The 23,173-nt window shown below is 38.2% G+C and overlaps 1 long non-coding RNA gene across 1 annotated transcript; it reads left to right on the top strand.

Moving 5' to 3' along the window:
* The first annotated feature begins 391 nt into the window (after positions 1-391).
* LOC121973378 lies at positions 392-2,307 on the top strand. The gene is made up of 2 exons (XR_006109560.1): positions 392-580; positions 2,050-2,307. It is a non-coding gene; the product is annotated as an uncharacterized LOC121973378 (long non-coding RNA).
* The last annotated feature ends 20,866 nt before the right edge of the window (positions 2,308-23,173 follow it).

Raw genomic sequence — 23,173 nt, forward strand, 5'->3', positions numbered from 1 at the left:
AGAGGTGTAACGACCCAATTTTCCCTATTTCAAGTTCTAAAAGTCCATAAAAATATTTGGAAATACTTTTAAAATATTCTAGAGATTTTTAAGAATTTTTAGAGTATTTTTACGTGATTATTGGAGGTCGTTTAGTAGGGTTACAAAAAGAAGGAAGATTTGACCAAAAATGTTGAAGTTGAGATTCGAACCCGCGATTCCAAGTATGAGCCAAGCAGCAGCCAACCAACTAAGCTGTAATTGTTTCGTTAATCATATATGGGGCGGAATTTATTTAAGTAATAGATGGAACCGAAATAATCCAGGTTATTAAAGGAGATAATTTTCTTTTCCCGAAACCTAAAACCTAATCTCTCCTTTTCTCCCCACGCACGCGACGCCGTTTTCTTCCCTCGGGCGAAACCGCAGCCAAGGCTAGGGTTCCTCCCTCCGGCGTCGGCGACGTGCTTTTCCGGCCGGTTTTCACCCGTGGGTGACCATTCCGACAAGGAGAACTCGGGAGATACAAGGAACCGGTAGAATCGAAGCTCCACCGAAACCCTAAAGCATTTCCCTTCGGTTGTAAGTCCAAGAACCCGATGTAAGTGCTTCTCACCTACGGTAGGAGTAGCTCTCGGGGTTTTGTTTTGCATTTTTGTTGTGAAATGAACAATAGCAGCGTTCATTCTAGTTTTGGTTATGAAGAGTGCTTTAATATTGAAAACTTGGAATCTTCTTTGATCCGTATCAACCTTAATGAGCAATGATCAGTTTGTTTTGTTTACTGAGGTGGATACTTCCTTGTTTAACATTTAAGTCATTAATTCCAAGCACGTGTGTGATTTGTATACGGAATAAGTCCAAGGGGTCATGCAAAGTCAATCAATATTTGCCTATATTATGAACAAGAGAAGAAGAACATGACTTTCATTTTTTGCTTGATTTTGAAACATGTTTTGTTTTACTTCACCAGTAGCTTCCATTGCTATTAGACAAGCATATTTTCTTATTGTGGTTAGACAAGCAGATTTTCTTATTGATTTGCTTAGTTTTCTGTATATATATGCAATGAACTTGAACAGCATGTGTTCAATATATAGTTTTAGTTTTTATAGATATGCAATGAACATGGATAGCATGTATTTATAGTATTTTAGAATTTTGTTAACAAAGCATGCAGAATTTGTTTAGGATAGTATGCAGTTTAGATTTAAGTTTCTTTACTACCTCATTTAGCATGAACAGATCTACTTTTGGATTTAGTTATGATCCTCTACTAAATTACCAAAAGATAAGTAAAAGAAAGATAAAGAAAAGAAAGAAAAAGGCTAAAGCCTTAAGTAAGATTCCGAAGTCAAGACTTTAGGGATTTTGGCACACAAGGTGCTTATTAAAATGCCAAGACATTTTATTATAAGAAGTATTTAAAGATAAAAAGAATTTTACTTTTAAAAGGGCATGTACCGGACACAAGGTCCAAGGGATGGACTCCAAGATGCCCCTAGGCACAAGGCCTAGAAGTACCTTAGTAGTTTCGGGATTAGCTACCTCGACTCTTATTAAGGATGCACGCAAAGTGGTACAATGCCGGGCCCAAGAAGAAGTTTATTATCTATTTTGAAGTATATATATATATATATATATATATATATATATATATATATATATATATATATATATATATATATATAAGCTTTTGGAACAAAAGAAATAAACTTAATTTAAGTTTAGAAATCAGCAAGATAGTTCTTTTTGTTTCAATTTCAGCAAGTTAACTGTCTTAGTTTTATTTCAGCAAGATAGTCATTTCTATCTCTTTAAATTCAGCAAGTTAGTTCTTTTATATTAGCATGCCATTGAGACTTTCTACTGCTATTTATGAGCATGACTAGCTTCACATGTTTAGTATTTCAGTTAGTTATACTTTACTTGCTGTTTTTAGTAAGCATGAGTAGTTCTTATCATGTTTCGAATTTATTTCGTACACATGCTTTTCATATCGAGATTTTGTGAGTTAGATAGCGCTTACTAAGCTTTATGCTTATAGATACTACTTTCCTCCTACTGCAGATAAAGGTAAAGATAAAGGAAAAGCTAAAGTATGAAAGGAAGGCGACAAGGAGCTGATGGAGGTGTGATGTGTGGACTATGGAAGCCTTGGGACTAAGTTTTAGAAATCTATAAAGACTTGTATTTAGACTATTGGAGTTTTTGCCACCATGTGATGATTTGGTTTAGCTTCTTAGATGTTTTATGTTTTATATTTATTAGAACTGCGTGGTTGTTTGTTTAATATGATTGTTATATATGTATCCATGATTATTGTCACCGGTACAGGGGATGTAACGACCACCCTCCTTACTACTCCTCTAAGGGTGACCGCTACTGAATCTACTATCTACACATAACTGGTACTACCTACTTTAACACTAGAAATGCTTAAATCTATTTGTTTAAAACATATCACATATCAACTAAAACTTTAAACTGCTCTGATGTTTTTTTTTTTTCCTTTCTTACTTATTTAAACATGCAAATAAGTGTAACACAAGCAAGTGTAACATATAGGCAATGAAGCTTAAGTATCTCTACTGTTTGCTACTTCCTTAATTAACTTGCATTCATGAAATCCTACCTAACATCCCTTGTTATAGAATGTAGTTATTCATTCTACAACCAAACCGTAATTAAAAGAAAGTGAAATAAACTACTACTCATTCATTTCCTAACAAGCCGAACCACATGCTTTTCTTTCATACACCAAAACTCCTACTGCCCATGCATTTCTAACAAACCGATCAGTATATATTTCCCCTACCATTAAACAGTTACTTCTACAAAATATAAAACACTAGCATGCAAAATAGTTTCCAAGTGAATAACTCCAAGCTAGCAGTAACCAAAAATTAGCATGTACATAGGGATACTGAGTATCTAGCAAACCGAACTTCCCATGCCAATTTCCTCCATAGAGTAAAGCTCATATAACATACCAGCAAACATATAAAATTTCTGAGTATTAACAATCCGAATTTAACCCAACAGATTTAACATTCCAGCAGATTTAACATTCCAGCAGTGATAAGAAAAATACTGAGTATATAAATTTACCATCTTATTGATTCTAACATATAAATGAAGCAATTTAAACACATCTTAGTATTTCAAAACAATTTCCTTTTTGCAGAAATTAAAGAAACCAGCAGGTATAACATTCAGCAAGAATCCCAAACTTCCATAATAGCCACCACACACACACCATCAACGACTCCTTGTCGCCTTCTTCTACACCACTTTAGCTTTTCCTTTATTTTTATCTATATCTGTAGTAGGAGGAAAAAGTAGTATCTATAAGCTAAAAGGTGCTTTCTACTCACAAAATCCGATAAGGAATGCATAAGCATTAAAGAAAGCAGGGAGTACATGCTCAACATGAAAATAGCAATATAGAACTACATCATGCATCTCTAAAGGAAACAACCATTTAACTTGCTAGAATTTGCAACTTAGGTAAAAGAACTTGTTCTGTTTGTTTCCAAATTAATACTTTTATACTTTAAAATAATATTCAACTTTATTTGGGCCCGGCATTGTACCACTTTGCGCGCCTTTCTTAATGAGAATTGAGGTAGCTAATCCCAAAACCATTAAGACACTTCTAGACCTTATGTTTAGGGGCAACTTGGAGCCCATCCCTTGGACCTTGTGTCCGGTACATGCCCTTTTAAAAGTAAAATACTTTTCTTTATATCCTTCTTTAAATACTTCTTGTAATAAAATGCCTTGGCATTGATTTAAGCACTTAGTGTGCTTTGATTCTAAATTCTGAAATTTTAGGATCAGATTGTGACTTTATCTCACTTTACTTGCACTTCTCTCATTTATTCAGTATACAAGAGATTCTAAACCATATATCACTGATATAAAAATATAAACCAGTACCTACTCAAACTAAATTCCACAGTAATTTAAAAAGAACAACTATACCACTGGAATGTAACATGATATGTTCAAACTGAATTTCAACAGCCAATAACCAAAAACTACATGGTCATAGATGGTATCCTTAGTTAGGCTCATGGCAGTGATAGTTTTCCCCACAATAAGCTTGTAAAAACTACCTTATTTCAAATCTTAACAGTCCCTTGATCATGCTGTAACTTGAAGGAAGTTTAACTACTTAATCATGCTTAAAGTGTAAGGTAAATACATCTAAATAGCATGCTGTGGTAATCAAGGAAAACCCCTCAAGAATTTCCATCCGAGCACTAAAAACACTTCAACAACATGCTGTGACCAACAAGGGAAACATCAAGGCTCTGCCGTGCATCAAAATAACCAAAAGGACCTATCCCAAATCTTAACCCGGATTGTTAAAAACAAGGGTTGAAATAAATTCCATATTCTAGAATGAAAAGGCTACTATTGTTCATTTTACAACCAAAATGCAAAACAAAACCCCGAGAGCTACTCCTACCGTAGGTGAAAAGCACTTACATCGGATTCTTGGACTTACAACCGAAGAGAAGCGCCCTAGGGTTTCGGTGGAGCTTCGATTCCACCTTTTTCCTTGTATTTCCCAAGCTCTCCTTGCCGGAATAGTCACCCACGAGTGGAGACCGGCCGGAAAACACCTCGCCGACATCGTAAGGAGGAAACCCTAGCCTTGGCTGCGATTTCCCCCGAGGGAAGAAAACGGCGTCGCGTGCGTGAGGAGAAAAGGAGAGATTAGGTTTTAGGTTTCGGGAAGGAAATTAATCTCCTTAAATAACCTGGGTTATTTCGGTTCCATCTATTACTTAAATATATTTGTTCCCACACTTAGTTAACAAAACGAGCTCAGCTCGGTTGGTTGGGTCGAATACTGCTTGGGCCGAGAGACTGGGTTCGAACCCTAGCTCTTGAAATTTTTTTTTTAAACTTTCTCCACTCGGTAAAAATACCAAACGGACTCCAAAAATTGTATAAAAATACTCTAAAAATTCCTAAAATCTCTAGAATATTTCAAAAGCATTTTTAAATATTTTTAAAGATATTCAGAACTCAAAATAGGGAAAATTGGATCGTTACAATTCCCTATACCTTATAAAAAGTTCGTCCTCGAACTTAGAATAGTTCTGGATATTTCTGTCTCATACTGTCCTCCAGCTCCCAAGTGACTTCCTTGTGTTCTTGGTTCTGCCAGACGACCTTCACTAGTGGTACTTCTTTGCTTCTTAGTCTCTTGACTGCTCTGTCCACTATCTGTGTAGGTCTACTCTCAAAACTAAGATCCGCTTGGATCTGCACTGACTAAGGCTCAATCACTTGGATAGGGTCATGGAGGCACTTCTTTAACATGGAGACATGAAACACATTGTGTATTGCTGACATGTCTTGTGGTAATTCTAGCTTGTAAGCTACCTTCCCAATTCTGTCCGTAATCAGGTAAGGTCCTACATAGCGAGGACTTAATTTGCCCTTCTTGCCAAATCTCATCACTCCCTTCATAGGAGCAACTTTGAGAAAAACTGAATCTCCTACTTGAAATTCCAGTGGCCTACGGCGTGTGTCAGCATAGCTTTTCTGTCTACTATTACCCATATCGCATCATTTTCATTCGTGGTTTCTTTTATCACCTGTTATAAAGCTCTACTTCCATTTCCTTTCTTTCACCTGCTTCTTGCCAGCATATAGGTGATCTGCACTTTCTGCCATACAACGCCTCATATGGTGCCATCCTGATGGTGGCTTGGTAGCTGTTGTTGTAGGCAAACTCAGCTAAGCACAGATACTTGCACCAACTACCCTTAAAATCTAGTGCACAAGCCCTGAGCATATCTTCTAAGATCTGATTTACTCGCTCTGTCTGTCCATCAGTTTGAGGATGAAAGGCTGTGCATTCTGAACGCACTCCCAAAAGTGTGAAGTGAAGCGCCCATCTCTATCAGAAATGATAGATTTGGGAACTCCGTGAAGTCTGATCACCTCTTTAACATACAGCTATGCTAACTGCTCTATAGAGTGAGACACCTTGATGGCTAGAAAATGGGCAGACTTGGTCAATCTATCCACTATTACCCATATTGCATCATATCCATTCGTAGTTCTTGGGAGACCTGTTATGAAGTCCATGGATATGTCTTCCCACTTCCACTCTGGTATTGGAAGAGGCTGTAGAACTCCTCCTGGTCTCTGGTGTTCTGCTTTGACCCTCTGACATGTCAGGCAGGTACTGACATATTTAGCCACATCTCTTTTGAGTCCAGACCACCAGAACTTCTGCTTCACGTCTTGGTACATCTTGGTAGAACCAGGATGCATGGAGTATGGTGTACTATGGGCTTCTTCTAAAATTTTCTTTCTCAGCTCTTCATCATTTGGAACACAAAGGCGATTCCCCTGATAAAGAATTCCACTGTCTGATACTCGAAATTCTGAACTTCCTTCCTCTTGTATCCCTTGCTTGATCTTTTGAATATCTGGATCTTCGCTTTGCTTTTTCTGTATATCCTCAAGCAGGGTTGACTCTAGGGTCAATGCAGAAAGTTGCCCATAAATAATTTCAAGTCCGAAATCTGACAACTCCTTCGAGTGGCGGGGCTAATGATGATAAGGACATCAAGGATGCACTGGACTTTCTGCTTAGTGCATCTGCCACTTTATTAGCTTTACCTGGGTGGTAGAGGATTTCACAGTCATAATCTTTGACCAACTCTAGCCACCTGCGCTGTCTCATGTTTAAGTCCTTCTGAGTGAAGAAGTACTTAAGACTCTGATGGTCTGTGAAGATTCTGCACTGGACTCCATACAAGTAGTGTCGCCAGAGTTTCAATGCAAAGACTACAGCTGCCATCTCTAGATCATGAGTGGGATAGTTCTTCTCATAGTCTTTGAGTTGTCTGGAAGCATAAGCTATAACTTTTCCTTCCTGCATGAGTACAGCTCCTAAGCCCATCTTGGAAGCATCACTGTAGATGTCAAAACTCTTGTCGCTCTCTGGAACAGTCAGTATAGGAGCACTGGTCAGTCTCTTCTTGAGTTCTTGAAAACTCTGCTCACATTTCTCTGACCATTCAAACTTCTTGTCCTTCCTGGTGAGGGCTGTTAGTGGAGAGGCTATCCTGGAAAAGTCCTCCACAAATTTCCTGTAGTACCCAGCTAAACCAAGGAAGCTTCTGATCTCCCTGGCATTCTTGGGTCTTTTCCAGTTGCTGACCGCTTCTATTTTGGCCGAATCCACTTGAATGCCTTCTTTTGAAACAATATGACCTAGAAATGCCACCTGCTCTAACCAGAACTCGCATTCTGAGAATTTAGCATAGAGCTGCCTTTGCTGAAGGGTCTGTAGGACTATTCTCAAATGCGTGTCATGCTCTTCTGGGGTTCTGGAATATATTAGAATGTCGTCGATGAACACAATGACAAATTTGTCAAGGTATTCACTGAACACTCTATTCATCAAGTCCATGAAGACTGCAAGTGCATTAGTCACACCAAAAGGCATAACCACGAATTCATAGTGTCCATATCTGGTCCTGAAAGCAGTTCTGGGTATATCACTCTCCTTTACTTTTAACTGATGGTACCCAGAGCGCAGATCTATCTTAGAGAACACTGTTGCCCCTTTCAATTGATCAAATAAATCATCGATCCTGGGCAATGGATACCTGTTCTTGATGGTCACTTGATTCAGAGCTCTATAATCTATGCACATTCACATAGATCCATCCTTCTTCTTGACAAACAACACAGGAGCTCCCCATGGTGAATGACTAGGGCGGATGAAGCCTTTGTCAAGCAGCTCCTGAAGTTGTTCTTGTAACTCTTTCAACTCCGCTGGGGACATGCGGTATGGAGCTTTTAAAATTGGACCGGTACCAGGAACCAGTTCAATCTCAAACTCTACTTCTCTGTTGGGAGGTAGTCCAGGTAGCTCTTCTAGGAATACCTCTGGATACTCACAGACTACCCGAACTTCCTCCTGCTTAGGTCTTTCTTCTTCCTTGGTACTCACAATGAATGCAAGAAAACCAACACACCCTTTAGCTAACATCTGGTGAGCTGTGAGAGAAGAGAGGAACTTCTGGGTCTTCCTCTTTGGTACTCCTGTAAATTCAAAGGAAGGTTCACCTTCTGGGCTAAAGATCACCTTCCTTCTGCGGCAGTCCACTGAAGCACTGTACTGGCTGAGGAAATCCATACCAAATATGATATCGAAATCCTGCATAGCGAGGACTACCAGGTTAACATATAGCTCTCGGTCTGAAATCCTGACTGGTACAGACCGAAGCCACTGGCTGGATTCCATGACGTCTCCAGAAGGCAGAGTTGTCAGGAACTTGAAATTCATGTTTTCTGTAGGTACCCGTAGTTCTTTGGCAAAAGGTATGGATACAAAAGAATGGGTCGCCCCAGTATCAAATAGTGCAGTAGCTATATGCTGAAAAATAACTACTTGACCTGTTACGACCGTGGAGGCACTAGCAGCTTCCTCTTTGGTAAGGGAGAATACTCTGGCATTGTCAAAGGCTGGAACTGGTGGAGCTTCCAACCTTCCTTGACTGATCTGAGGTCCTTCCAGAGTTGCAGGCATATAATGTAGTTGAGGCTTGGCTCCATATTGTATTGGCTGTGGCTGGGGTGCTTTGAACTTGTTAGGACACTGTTTGGCCATGTGTCCTTCTTGACCACAAGAATAACATCCAGTCTTACCCAAGAGGCAGGCTCCTGGATGTGTTCTCCCACATTTGGGGCAGGGAAAGAGCTTAGTCTGTTTGGTTTCTGGTCCTCCCTTCTGGTTACTTCCTGAATCCCACTGCTTCCTTTTAGTACCCTTGCCTTTCCAGTTCTGATTATTTAACTGGGGTTTCTGATTTCCCCCAGTCTTGGTCTCCATCTTGATTGGCTTGTGCTGCTCTCTTTGTGCCTTCATGCTGTTCAGATAGTGCTCAGCTACTAAGGCTCTACTGACCAACTCTTCTCCAGTCAGGGGCTGATGAGTTCCACTGCTCACATTAAGTGATATCACAGGCTTCAGCATCCTGAGCATTAGTCTGACTCGCTCCTTCTCTGTACTTACTGTTATTGAATCTCTTAACTGCTTCCTCCACTGTCAGATCCCCCTGTCTGAACTCCATAAACTCCTCGTAGTGCTTGTTGGTGATCTTTTGGCGAAAGAACTCGTCGTAGAATTCTGTCTCAAAATCAATCCATTTCATCTGATTGATTGCCCTCTTGCTCTTTACTCTCTCCCACCACATGCGTGCGTCTCCAGTCAGGCAGAAGGAGGCACACTTAACTTTCTCGACTTCTGGCTAGTCAAGAAGCTCCATGGTGCTCTCCAATGTTTTGAACCAAGCCTGGGCATCCCAGGGCTCAGTTGTGCCTGAGAAATTCTCTGATTTCAGTTTCATCCACTGAATGAGGTAGGATTCTTGTCTCTGGGGTGCTGTGACGACTCCTTGGGCAGCTGGTGGAACCTCAGTTACCACTGGAGTCTCCACAGTTACTGTTTAAGGAGTAGGAGGGACTGGTTGTTGATTTGCCATCAGATTGGCAATTACTTGCTGCTGCTCTGCTAGTTGGGCAACAACTTCAGAAAGATTGGGCTCCGTTGAGCCTGGCACCTCTTTCTCCTGTACTTGGTCCTCAATACGAGCGGTATGGGGACGTCCTCTTCTCGACATCTAGTTAAACAAATAAGAAAATTTGATGATTTCTCTACCCTTTCTAAACATACCCATTTATATATTAAGAAAGGAAATAGCTAAAAAAAATAAAACTCTTATCTTACTCATTCACTTATAACTATCAATCCATACTGCAAATAATAATGTAAATAAAGGAAAGCAATAAAGAAATAACTTAAATACTTTCTTACTTGAAGACGGTAAGGATGATGCTGATGTGTGTGTGTTGCTGGAAAATGGACCTGCTCTGATACCAACTGTAATGACCACCCTCCTTACTACTCCTCTAAGGGTGACCGCTACTGAATCTACTATCTACACATAACTGGTACTACCTACTTTAACACTAGAAATGCTTAAATCTATTTGTTTAAAACATATCACATATCAACTAAAACTTTAAACTGCTCTGATGTTTTTTTTTTTTCCTTTCTTACTTATTTAAACATGCAAATAAGTGTAACACAAGCAAGTGTAACATATAGGCAATGAAGCTTAAGTATCTCTACTGTTTGCTACTTCCTTAATTAACTTGCATTCATGAAATCCTACCTAACATCCCTTGTTACAGAATGTAGTTATTCATTCTACAACCAAACCGTAATTAAAAGAAAGTGAAATAAACTACTACTCATTCATTTCCTAACAAGCCGAACCACATGCTTTTCTTTCATACACCAAAACTCCTACTGCCCATGCATTTCTAACAAACCGATCAGTATATATTTCCCCTACCATTAAACAGTTACTTCTACAAAATATAAAACACTAGCATGCAAAATAGTTTCCAAGTGAATAACTCCAAGCTAGCAGTAACCAAAAATTAGCATGTACATAGGGATACTGAGTATCTAGCAAACCGAACTTCCCATGCCAATTTCCTCCATAGAGTAAAGCTCATATAACATACCAGCAAACATATAAAATTTCTGAGTATTAACAATCCGAATTTAACCCAGCAGATTTAACATTCCAGCAGATTTAACATTCCAGCAGTGATAAGAAAAATACTGAGTATATAAATTTACCATCTTATTGATTCTAACATATAAATGAAGCAATTTAAACACATCTTAGTATTTCAAAACAATTTCCTTTTTGCAGAAATTAAAGAAACCAGCAGGTATAACATTTAGCAAGAATCCCAAACTTCCATAATAGCCACCACACACACACCATCAACGACTCCTTGTCGCCTTCTTCTACACCACTTTAGCTTTTCCTTTATTTTTATCTATATCTGTAGTAGGAGGAAAAAGTAGTATCTATAAGCTAAAAGGTGCTTTCTACTCACAAAATCCGATAAGGAATGCATAAGCATTAAAGAAAGCAGGGAGTACATGCTCAACATGAAAATAGCAATATAGAACTACATCATGCATCTCTAAAGGAAACAACCATTTAACTTGCTAGAATTTGCAACTTAGGTAAAAGAACTTGTTCTGTTTGTTTCCAAATTAATACTTTTATACTTTAAAATAATATTCAACTTTATTTGGGCCCGGCATTGTACCACTTTGCGCGCCTTTCTTAATGAGAATTGAGGTAGCTAATCCCAAAACCATTAAGACACTTCTAGACCTTATGTCTAGGGGCAACTTGGAGCCCATCCCTTGGACCTTGTGTCCGGTACATGCCCTTTTAAAAGTAAAATACTTTTCTTTATATCCTTCTTTAAATACTTCTTGTAATAAAATGCCTTGGCATTGATTTAAGCACTTAGTGTGCTTTGATTCTAAATTCTGAAATTTTAGGATCAGATTGTGACTTTATCTCACTTTACTTGCACTTCTCTCGTTTATTCAGTATACAAGAGATTCTAAACCATATGTCACTGATATAAAAATATAAACCAGTACCTACTCAAACTAAATTCCACAGTAATTTAAAAAGAACAACTATACCACTGGAATGTAACATGATATGTTCAAACTGAATTTCAACAGCCAATAACCAAAACTACATGGTCATAGATGGTATCCTTAGTTAGGCTCACGGCAGTGATAGTTTTCCCCACAATAAGCTTGTAAAAATTACCTTATTTCAAATCTTAACAGTTCCTTGATCATGCTGTAACTTGAAGGAAGTTTAACTACTTAATCATGCTTAAAGTGTAAGGTAAATACATCTAAATAGCATGCTGTGGTAATCAAGGAAAAACCCTCAAGAATTTCCATCCGAGCACTAAAAACACTTCAACAACATGCTGTGACCAACAAGGGAAACATCAAGGCTCTGCCGTGCATCAAAATAACCAAAAGGACCTATCCCAAATCTTAACCCGGATTGTTAAAAACAAGGGTTGAAATAAATTCCATATTCTAGAATGAAAAGGCTACTATTGTTCATTTTACAACCAAAATGCAAAACAAAACCCCGAAAGCTACTCCTACCGCAGGTGAGAAGCACTTACATCGGATTCTTGGACTTACAACCGAAGAGAAGCGCCCTAGGGTTTCGGTGGAGCTTCGATTCCACCTTTTTCCTTGTATTTCCCGAGCTCTCCTTGCCGGAATAGTCACCCACGAGTGGAGACCGGCCGGAAAACACCTCGCCGACGTCGTAAGGAGGAAACCCTAGCCTTGGCTGCGATTTCGCCCGAGGGAAGAAAACGGCGTCGCGTGCGTGAGGAGAAAAGGAGAGATTAGGTTTTAGGTTTCGGGAAGGAAATTAATCTCCTTAAATAACCTGGGTTATTTCGGTTCCATCTATTACTTAAATATATTTGTTCCCACACTTAGTTAACAAAACGAGCTCAGCTCAGTTGGTTGGGTCGAATACTGCTTGGGCCGAGAGATTGGGTTCGAACCCTAGCTCTTGAATTTTTTTTTAAACTTTCTCAACTCGGTAAAAATACCAAACGGACTCCAAAAATTGCATAAAAATACTCTAAAAATTCCTAAAAATCTCTAGAATATTTCAAAAGCATTTTAAAATATTTTTAAAGATATTCAAAACTCAAAATAGGGAAAATTGGGTCGTTACAGGGGAGGTGCTGTCGGAATTTTTTGTCTAGCAGAAATCTCTCTCGAGGCCTGACAATAGTTTTTTAAAAAAAGTTATTAGTCAAGTAGGCAGCGTTAACCACGTTAGGGAGTTAGTAGTTAAGTTAGTAACGGTCACCCTTACAGACTAGTAGTAAGAAGGGTGGTCGTTACAAGGGGGGGGGGGTGAATAACACTTGTAGCTTTCACATTCGTTTAAAAACAATCGAAGATAGTAAAAGCAGTGAAAATAAAGACACAACAAACAATCGCAAACACCAGGATTTACTTGGTTCAGAGCCTATGCCAACTATTACTCCAAGGCCCACACATGAGAGTGCTTTCGTTAGGTAATCATTAATCAATCGTAAAGAGTACAAGTACAATTTTAAATGATTACAAGTAATTACAAAAAATAAAGAATACCGACTACTAAAAAATTTATATCTTCAGTGCGGTGGTCGTCGGGGCAGCTTTTGAGTGTTGAGGAAGGGTTTTCACAATAGCACGAAGAAGTGATAGTTGCTTGGAATGTTGTTTTTCAGGTGCTGGTTGAATGATGCTTTTATAGGCTATTTTGGGCACTTGGACCATGACGTAGGCTCGTCCAATCAACAGGCTCAAACTTGGAGAAAAGATAAAGTTTGGTGTTTCAGGCGCCCAGACTAGTTTTGGGTGCTTGGACTACGAAGGCGCTTGCCCAGGCGCCTCGCCCGGGCTGAAGCTTCCAAGGCGCCGGGACCAGCTTTGGGTGCCCAGACTCCGGGCATCCGGATCCTCTATTGCTACTTCATTTTCCTACAAAATAAGGTTAGTCTAGGCAATAATATATAATGAAATATAAGTTTTGATAGTCTTCAAACTATCCGGTCCTGACTTTAAGTTTCGTTGAAACTCTAGGTCGAACCAACGCCTACTGTTCCCTCTTCAGGAAATGCATCCTCACCTACTCCTCTTAGGAGAGATTACCTTTTGCTAGATCAGTTCTCCAGACCGTCTAGACTTTTGCTTAGTGTCCGAGACTTCAGGACTTTATGCTGAACGTCTGCTCCATGACCCATCCAGACTCACAATACAACAAAAATGTTAAAAGAGACAACATATTTTATCTATTGTTATAGGCCCTTAAAACCGTTGTAACTAACTGTGTTGTTAAAAGTGGGGGCTAAGATAACGATTTTAAATGGTTGTCTTTGAATGAAACAACAACAGTTTTGCAACGATTTAAAACCATTGTCTTTGAATGAAAAGACAACGGTTTAAAATCATTCTTGTTTAGAGCACTTTTAATAACACTGCTAGTTACAATGGTTTTTGGGGCTATGACAATGATTTTTAACTGTTGTCTTTGAGGGCGATAGATAACAACAACGGTTTTAAACCGTTGTCTTTTATGTTGGATTGAGAAGCGCTAGAGGGGGGGGGTGAATAGTGCTCAGGACTTTCACTTTTTGTATTCGGAAAACGTTCGAGAGTAAAGCAGCAGAATTAAAAAGCAATCACACGAAAAGGACCCAAGTGTTTTTTACTTGGTTTAGAGCCTTGGGCGACTCCTACTCTAAGGCCCATGCTCGTTGAGCATTTACTTTGGGAAATTCACTATCAGATCACAAAGTACAAATATGGATTACAAAATAGATATAAAAAGGTTATACCGACAACAGAATTACAAGAATTAAGGCTCCGGGTCGTTGGGGACTTGTCGTAGCTTAGTCGGAGTGTCTCGTGAACAACACGTTGTAGAAGGATCACTTTTGAATTGTTGATTTGAGTTGCTGGTCGAGTGCTCCTTATAAGGGCTGTTGGAGGAGCCTCAAACCCCCTTGAAGGTGCCTCTAACCATCGAGTCAGCCGTGCGTGGATAAGCTGAGAAGAAGTCTTCGTCTATCCTCTTGAAGGCGCCTCCATAAGCTTTAAAGGCGCCTCCAATGTTGTCCGAGGTGCCTCAAGCTACCATGAGGGCGCCTCCAGCTCCGCTGTACGCAAACTCTTCTCCTTTGCACCCGAGGCGTCTCAAGCTCCATGAGGGCGCCTCGGATACTGTTTATCCGAGGCCAATCTTACTCCTTTGTCCCTGCAAAATATGTTAGTCCACAAACCAACCACATATCCTGCAAAACAAAGTTAGCACACACAATAGACATAATAATATGAAAGTTTGACAGTCACGGACTGTCCGGTTCTGACTTCGAATTTCCGACCGGAAACCCTAGTTCGAACCGACGCCTACTGTTCCCTCTTTCGGGGAATGCGTCCTCACCTACTCCACTCAGGAGAGCATACCTGATACCAGTTCGATCCTCCAGACCTATTGGACTTTCTGCCTAGGGTTATCATCCCCTAGGACCTAGGGTTACCACCCCCTAGGGTTTTCTGCACCTAGGGTTACCACCCCCTAGGACCTAAGGTTACCCCCCTTAGGATTTCCTCCACCTAGGGTTACCACCCCCTAGGACCTAAGGTTACCACCCCTTAGGGTTTTCCTTTACCTAGGATTATCACCCCTTAGACCTAGGGTTACCACCCCCTAGGGGTTTCCACCTGCCTAACCGTAGTTAGGACTTTCATGGAAAACCTCATTCAAACATATTAGATAACAAAATAACTTAACTTTGAATCCCTTTGCCATTATCAAAACTTGGGTTCGATCGTCGGATACTTCCCGCACCAACAATCTCTCCCTTTTTGATTATGACAACGAAAATTCAAAGTTAAGTAAAACAATGCTATAAAGGATTTTCAAGGACAACATAAGCATAAAAATAGGATAAGCAAACTTTGAAAAAAAACTCCCCCTTAATAAAAGCTCCTCTTAAAAATTTAATTTGAATTTTTTGTTTTTATACTTTTGAATTTTCTTCTACTCTCTCCCTTTGTCATATATCAAAATAAGTAAGAAAGTAAAGGAAAGTGATCAATGACCTTAGCTAGAAATAACTTCTTTTTGAGAGAAAATTTATAATAGAGAATTAGAAATACTTTGATAAACACTTAGCTTTTTAGAATAAATTTCCTTGTAACACTTTTAGCTAAGTGAAATCAAATGTTTTATCATAAATTAAAAAAAAGGTTTTTCTTGAAAATTTTGAAAAGCCTTTTACTTAGATAAATTTGAAAAGTTTTGAAAGATACTTAGCCAAATTTGAAGTACTTAGCTAATTTTGAAAGACTTTTTGAAAAATACTTAGCCAAATTTAAAAGGCTTTTGCAAAATACTCAATTAAATTTGAAAAGCTTTTGCAAGAATACTTAGCATTTTAGAGGAAATTTTCTTGTAAGATTTTTTAGCCAAGTGAATTCAAAATCTCAAAACTTAATTTTAGAAATAGATTTTAGCTAAGGGAAAGTTTTGATTTGAAAAGTAACTTATCTAAAAGTAAAAATAGATGATAAGTCTTTAAAGCAGTGTTCGAAATTGCGCCCTAGGCACCGCCTAGGCGATGTGCGGCAGGATGCTGCGCCGGAAACCAGCGAGGCGGAAGCCCTAGGCGCCTGGGCCACCTAGGCGGTCCTCCGCGGGCTTCGGCGGGCTCGGCGGGCCTAACTTTTTAAGGCATTTTAAACCTATTTTTTAGGTATTTGCCAGGCGTTCGTTTGTTTCATCGCCCCGACTCTTCGCTGACTCTTCGTCTTCCCTGATCGTGTTGCTTCCGGTAAGTTTTTTTTTCTGTTCATTTATGTTTTTTTGTTTCTCAAATCTTCGTCGCGGTAACACCGGACGCATCGCAGGTGTCAGATGCTGCCTGAAGCGTCGCCGGACGCGCCGTACGCAACCGGTGAAGTCGGGCGTTGCTTCGAGCAACGCCGGTAGAGTCGCGATGCTTCTGGCTGTGCCAAAAGCTTTCTGCGCGACGCTACCGACGCCGCTGGAAGCAACGGCGAACTTCGCCGGACGCATCAGACTCGTCCGGCGAAGCTTCTGGCAGCGTTGGAGCCCTCCCGCGAGCCGCCGGTGGCGGCCTGTGGCATCTGCGCCGTCGCACGAGTCACGAGACTCGTGACAGAGACACGTTTTTAGCATTTTTTTTCTTTTTAATTTTTTTTTAGATTTAATAAATTAAAACAATTCCTAACTCCTAACGAAGATAATTTTAATAATAGGGTTGAGTTCATAAAGCCTAATAAAATTAAAATCCCAATTAAATATATTTAAAATTTATCTTTTTTATAATAAATATTATTAATTTATATAAAACAAATTTAAATATATAAAATTATATATAAAATTCTAATAACCATTATTAATTTATATAATCATATTTAAATATATAAATAATATATTTAATTAATTTAAATAAATAATATTAAATATTAATTTATATATTAACAGATTTAAAAAATTATAATAAATATTATCATTTATCACTTTATCAGATTTAAAAATATAAAAATATTTAAAATTAAAAAACATATAATACATATTAATAAATTAAAAAATCATATTTAATTATTTATAAATTATAAATTTTATATATTATAAATTTATATTAATCGGATTTATACATATTAAAATTATATTAAAATTTTAAAATTTTTAATAAGTATTATTAATTTATATAAATCATATTTATAAATTTTATATATTATAAATGTATATTAATCGGATTTATAAATATTAATTATTAAAATTATATTAAAATTATATTAAAATTTTAAAAATTCTAATAAATATTATTAATTTATAATTTATATAAATCAGTTTTAAAAATATGAAAATTAAATTTAAATTTTAAAAATTCTAATAAATATTATTAATTTATATATAAGTATATAACAGATTTAATAATATAAAAAATATATTTAAAATTAAATTTATTTAAACAAATATCTAATAAATTTTATTAATTAGATTAAGATATATAAAAAAAATATTCTCAGACTTCAAGTTATATTTCATATTTTCATTATTTTGTATTGTATATTTGTATGGTATAATTAAATTTTATTATCATATTATGTCTTGTTATATATAATTTTTTTTCCTTCAGATTATCTGTTATCAATGGCAAACAATCCATCTTCGACAGCATCTGTCACTCAACCCGAATCCGGAATTCTGAGAAGAAAGTCAAATGACATCGGATGGGAGTTTGGGATATTGATTGATCCTAAGAACCTCGACAAAATTAAATGTAAGTTATGTGGAAAATCAATGTCAGGAGGAGTGTATAGGATAAAGGAGCACATTAGAAATATACCTGGAAATGTATCTGGTTGTCGAAAAGCATCTCAAGAAGACAAAAATAAGTGCAAACAAACTATTTTAGAAGGGAGGAACAGAAAGAAGAACAAAATAATGGAAGAATAAAGTTGTAGAGTAGAGGTGGCTATTTCCGAAGATGAAGAAGAAGGTCTTGAAATTGAAGGAATAGATGGAGTTAAAAAACCTCTTCCACTTGGCCCCATGGATAGATATGCATCGACAATTGCTCCAGAAAATGCAGGCTCCAGTGGAAGTAAAGTGCTTCGCCAAAAAAAATATAAATGAGGCTCTTTTCAAAGAGAGATCTCAACAAGTTCAACAATATATTGAGAGATGGGTTTATGAAAATGGAATCTCATTCAATGCTGTCAATAATGATAGCTTCAAGCAACTAATGGAGGCAGTGGGTCAATTTGGACCAGGATTCAAGCCTCCAACTCAATATCAACTTAGGGAACCACTATTAAAAGCCGAAGTTGAAAGAACAAAACAATTGCTGAAGAAACATGAAGAAGAATGGACAAAGAATGGATGCTCGATCATGACAGATGCATGGAGTGATAGAAAAAGAAGAAACATCTTAAATTTGTGTGTTAATTGCAAGGAGGGTACTACATTTTTAGAGTCTAAGGAGTCTTCAGAGGAGGCGCATACAGCTGAACATATTTTTGAGTATGTTGACAAGTGTGTTGAACAAGTAGGAGCTCAGAATATTGTTCAGATTGTTACAGACAATGCCACCAACAATATGGCTGTAGCTAAATTGATGAGAGAAAAATGGCCCGGGATCTTTTGGAGTTCATGTGCAACTCACACTATTAGTCTCATGCTTGAAAGTATTGGCAAACTTCCATGATATAAAAAGGTGACTGAGCAATCCAAGGCTTTTACCATTTTCATCTATGCTCACCATAAGACTTTATCATTGATGAGAAGTTTCACGAAGAAGAGAGACATAGTCCGACCAGGAGTTACCAGGTTTGCATCAAATTTCCTCACATTGCAAAGTTTGATTGAAAAAAAAGCTAGTTTAAGGGCCATGTTTACAAGTGATATGTGGGAGAAATATAAATGGTCAAAAACAAACAAAGGAAAATTGACTTACTCTACAGTGATGAGCATGAGTTTTTGGAATGGTGTGACACTTTGTTTGAAAATATTTGCTCCTTTGGTAAGAGTTCTTCGATTGGTAGATGGAGATAGAAAGCCATCGATGGAGTTTCTATATGGGGAGCTTCTTCAAGCTAAAGAAGATATCAAGGTGGCTCTGAATAACGTGGAATCAAATTATCAGCCTATCATAGTCATTATTGAGTCAAAAATGAAGGATAGACTTGATACATCATTGCATACCACTGCATTTTTGTTGAATCCTTATTTTTACTACAAAGATAGTTCGATTGCTCTTTATGAGGAGGTCGTGATGGGGATTTTTGAATGCATGGAAACTTTGCATGCCAATGAGTTAGATCTACAAGATACAATTATTAACAAGGAATTTCCAAAATATAGAAATAAGACTGGGTTATTTGGAAAAACATTGGCAGCAAAAGCATGTGAAAAAAATGATGATACATTTGATCCATGTGCATGGTGGAGTACATACGGTGCTCACACACCTAACTTGCTAAGGGTGGCATTGAGGATACTTTCATTAACTACAAGTTCATCTGGGTGTGAAAGAAATTGGAGTACATTTGAAGGAGTAAGTTTTAAACTTTCAGTCTACTCTTTAATTAAATTAGTTATAATTTTTAATGTCTATACTCTATATTCAGGTACTAACTATAGTATTTACTTTCTCTGTTTTTTTTAAATTCACACAAAGAAAATAAATAGGTTGGATGCCAACAGGTTGAACAATCTAGTATTTGTCCAATTTAATGCTAGATTGTTGAACAAACAAAAAAGAGAAAAAGAAAGAAATGTTGATGTCCTTCTTGCAAAAGATGCTTCAAATGCACAAGGTTGGATTGTGGATGGTGGGGAAGATGATGAAGTTGAACTATGTTCCGGGCTCACTTGGCAAATGGTTGATGAAGCAAGTGGAGCAGATGAAAATCTACAACCCTGAAGAAGCTCTAGAGTGAGAGAACTTCATGAAAATGATTTTGAATCCGAAGAAGAAGATGAGGATCACAATAATGATATTGAGTTTGTGTTCGATGAAGAACAAGTTATTGAAAATTATGGAGAAGAAGAAGTAGAATAAATATGAGTCTATGAGATATTATTAGTTGTGTAATTTTGAACTCATTTTGTTAAGACATGATTTATGTTATTTAACAATTATATTTTGCTTAGTGGTTACTAGTTCACAATGCATTGTAATCTTGAATTGAACTATTGCTACTATTTTCCAATGTTCTACTGTTTACTATATGATTATGATAACTTACTGCATGTTCTATTGTTTAACTATTTCTTTTACTCATATTTACTGAGCCTAGTATATTTCCTTTGCACAAAACTATTAGTTTTCTTTTATAGTTTTTCATTTTTTGGTATTGGAAAGTATGTATTTATTTCAGCATACATAGTTAGATCTTCATTGCTATGAAATTATTTAAGACAACATTTAGATTTGTATATGACATTGTCCATAGTCCACATGAAACAAAGGATACCGAGGAATCCGCCTAGCGGCGCCTAGTCCCCGCCTAGGCGGCCTAGGTGCTAGGCGCTGGTCTGCCCCCCGGCTAGCGCCTAGCGAATTTTAGAACCTTGCTTTAAAGTATAAAATGTTAAAAAAATCTTCTAGAAAAGAACTCTTTTAGGGTTAAAAAGCTGATTTAAATTTAGCTTAGATTTTAGCACCAGCACTTGATTTAAATAATTTTAGCTAAGGCCCTTCTCACAAGAAAACATTCAAAAAGTCTTATAGTCCAAGCATGAGTAACTAAATAAAGTTAAAACTCAATACTTAATTTTCTTGGCCACATGTCTAACCATTAGCTACTAGCTGTTTACCTAGATGGCAATAGTTTTCACTTAGTTAGTCAAGTTAAGTTAGTGATCCAATTATATTTGACTAAGTTTGGATAACTTAACTTGATTAATGTAAGTTAGGTATTTTATAGCCCAGACTTATGTCGATACACAAACATAAGCATACTGAAGTCCAGGCAGTACCCTATGCATCTCACACCATTCTAAGTGTTTTTCAAACACAAGCAAGTTAATCCTAGTGTGCTTGTGAGATGCTCTGGCTGAAACTAGGGGTACATGATTTCTAGGAGGTAAATTCCTAGGCTAAACCAGATTTTTGGAAAACTAACAAAAGAGGAATTTTGAAAAATTATTTTTCCTAGGATTTTAAAATCAAAATAGACAACAGACTGATTTAAAGAACTTAGTATAAGTAGAAATAAGTGCTACTCTACTAAGCATAATAACAAGCCAAAAGACAGTGATCCATACATGAAGTAAGTTTAGGTATAATAGATACAATGCAAGTCTAAAAGAGGATCAAATTGGAGGCTCGTCAGCTGGGGGAGGTGATGGAGGCCGCTCGGGTATATGCAACGCTCGATGAATCTCCTCTCGGAGAGAAGTGACCTCGGTCTATAGTGTACGGAAGCCGTCCAAGACCAGCTGATGTGTCAGCGCGGAGGACCGCTCGAGACAAGCGAGTCTATCCTCAATGGATAAGGAAGTGGAAGGCTGAGTTGACGTCGAAGGCTGGGATGGATCGAGAGGCTCTCCAAATATCTGATCATGAGTAAACTCAAATAACTCATCTCGTCCCTCAGGTGGCTGAAAGAACTCATCTGGGGCTAGGCCAAATCCCTCGGCTGGAGCAACTGACTCATCCTCAACTGGATCAGCTGGCGGTGACCCACCTGTACCAACCACCCTTCTTACTACTACTCTCTAAGGGCGACCGTTACCTAACTCCTACTCTACTTACTAGTGTCACTCTGGGGTCCTTGAATAGACCAGAATGTCATCGATGAATACAATGACAAATTTGTCAAGATATTCTCTGAACACTCTGTTCATTAGGTCCATGAAGACCGCAGGTGCATTGGTCACTCCAAAAGGCATAACTACAAACTCGTAGTGTCCATATCTGGTTCTGAATGTCGTTCCGGGTATATCTCTTTCTTTCACCTTCAGCTGATGGTACCCAGAGCGCAGGTCTATCTTTGAGAACACCGTTGCTCCTCTTAACTGATCAAATAAGTCATCGATCCTGGGAAGGGGGTACTTGTCCTTAACTGCTACTTTTCTTAGCGCTTTGAAATCTATGCACATTAGCACGGATCCGTCTTTCTTCTTAACGAACAACTCTGGAGCTCCCCGGGGTGAATGACTAGGGCGAATGAAGCCTTTGTCAAGTAACTCCTGTAGTTGTTCTTATAACTCCTTCAGCTCTGCTGGAGACATGCGATACGGAGCTTTTGAAATTGGACCGGTTTCAGGAACTAATTCAATCTCAAATCTACCCATTTATTGGGAGGTAGTCCAGGTAGATCTGCTGGGAATACCTCGGGATATTCACAGACCACCCGAACCCCCTCTTTCTTACCTTTTTTTCTGTTCTTCTACACTTACTTGACTGGGGCTCCGGGCTCCCTACTGTCTTGTCTTCTATCTTGGCTGGCTTGAACTCTATAATCTCCTCATAGTGCTTGTTGGTGATAGAACTCTTCATAGAACTCTAACTGAAAATCTGCCCAGCTCATCTGATCGGCTGCTCTCTTGGTCTTTATCCTCTCCCACTACATACGAGCATCTGCAGACAGGCAGAAAGAAGCGCACTTGACCTTCTCGACTTCTGGCCAGTCAAGAAGCTCCATAGTGCTCTCTAGTGTTTAAACCAAGCCTGGGCATCCCAGGGCTCAGTCGTGCCTGAGAAGCTCTCTGGTTTCAGCTTCAGCCATTGTATAAGGTATGCTTCTGGTCTTCTAGGTGTTGTGGCGACTGCCAGGGCAACCGATAAGACTTCAGTCACCACTGGGGTTTCCACATTAATGGTTGGGGGAGTGGGAGTAGCTGGCTTCTGATTGACCATTAGATTGGCAATCACTTGCTGTTGTTCTGCTACTTGTCTCTGGAGTTAGGCAACAACTTCAGAGAGATTGGGCTCAGTTGATCTAAGCTCTTCGTTCTCCTGATCTTGGTTCTCAGTACGAGGACGTCCTCTTCTTGACATCAAGTCAGGCAGAGGAAAAGAAAACTTACAATTATCACTATACTTTCTAGATATATCTTACTTATACATGATTCTTGACTTTCAACACCTATGAGTAGTTACTTCTAAACATTTTTCTATCCTTTCTAAACATACATAAATATGAATAAAGAAAAGGGAAACTAAATCTTCTATCTTA

This window comes from Zingiber officinale, chromosome 4A (genome assembly GCF_018446385.1).
Source record: "Zingiber officinale cultivar Zhangliang chromosome 4A, Zo_v1.1, whole genome shotgun sequence".
Taxonomy (NCBI): Eukaryota; Viridiplantae; Streptophyta; class Magnoliopsida; order Zingiberales; family Zingiberaceae; genus Zingiber; species Zingiber officinale.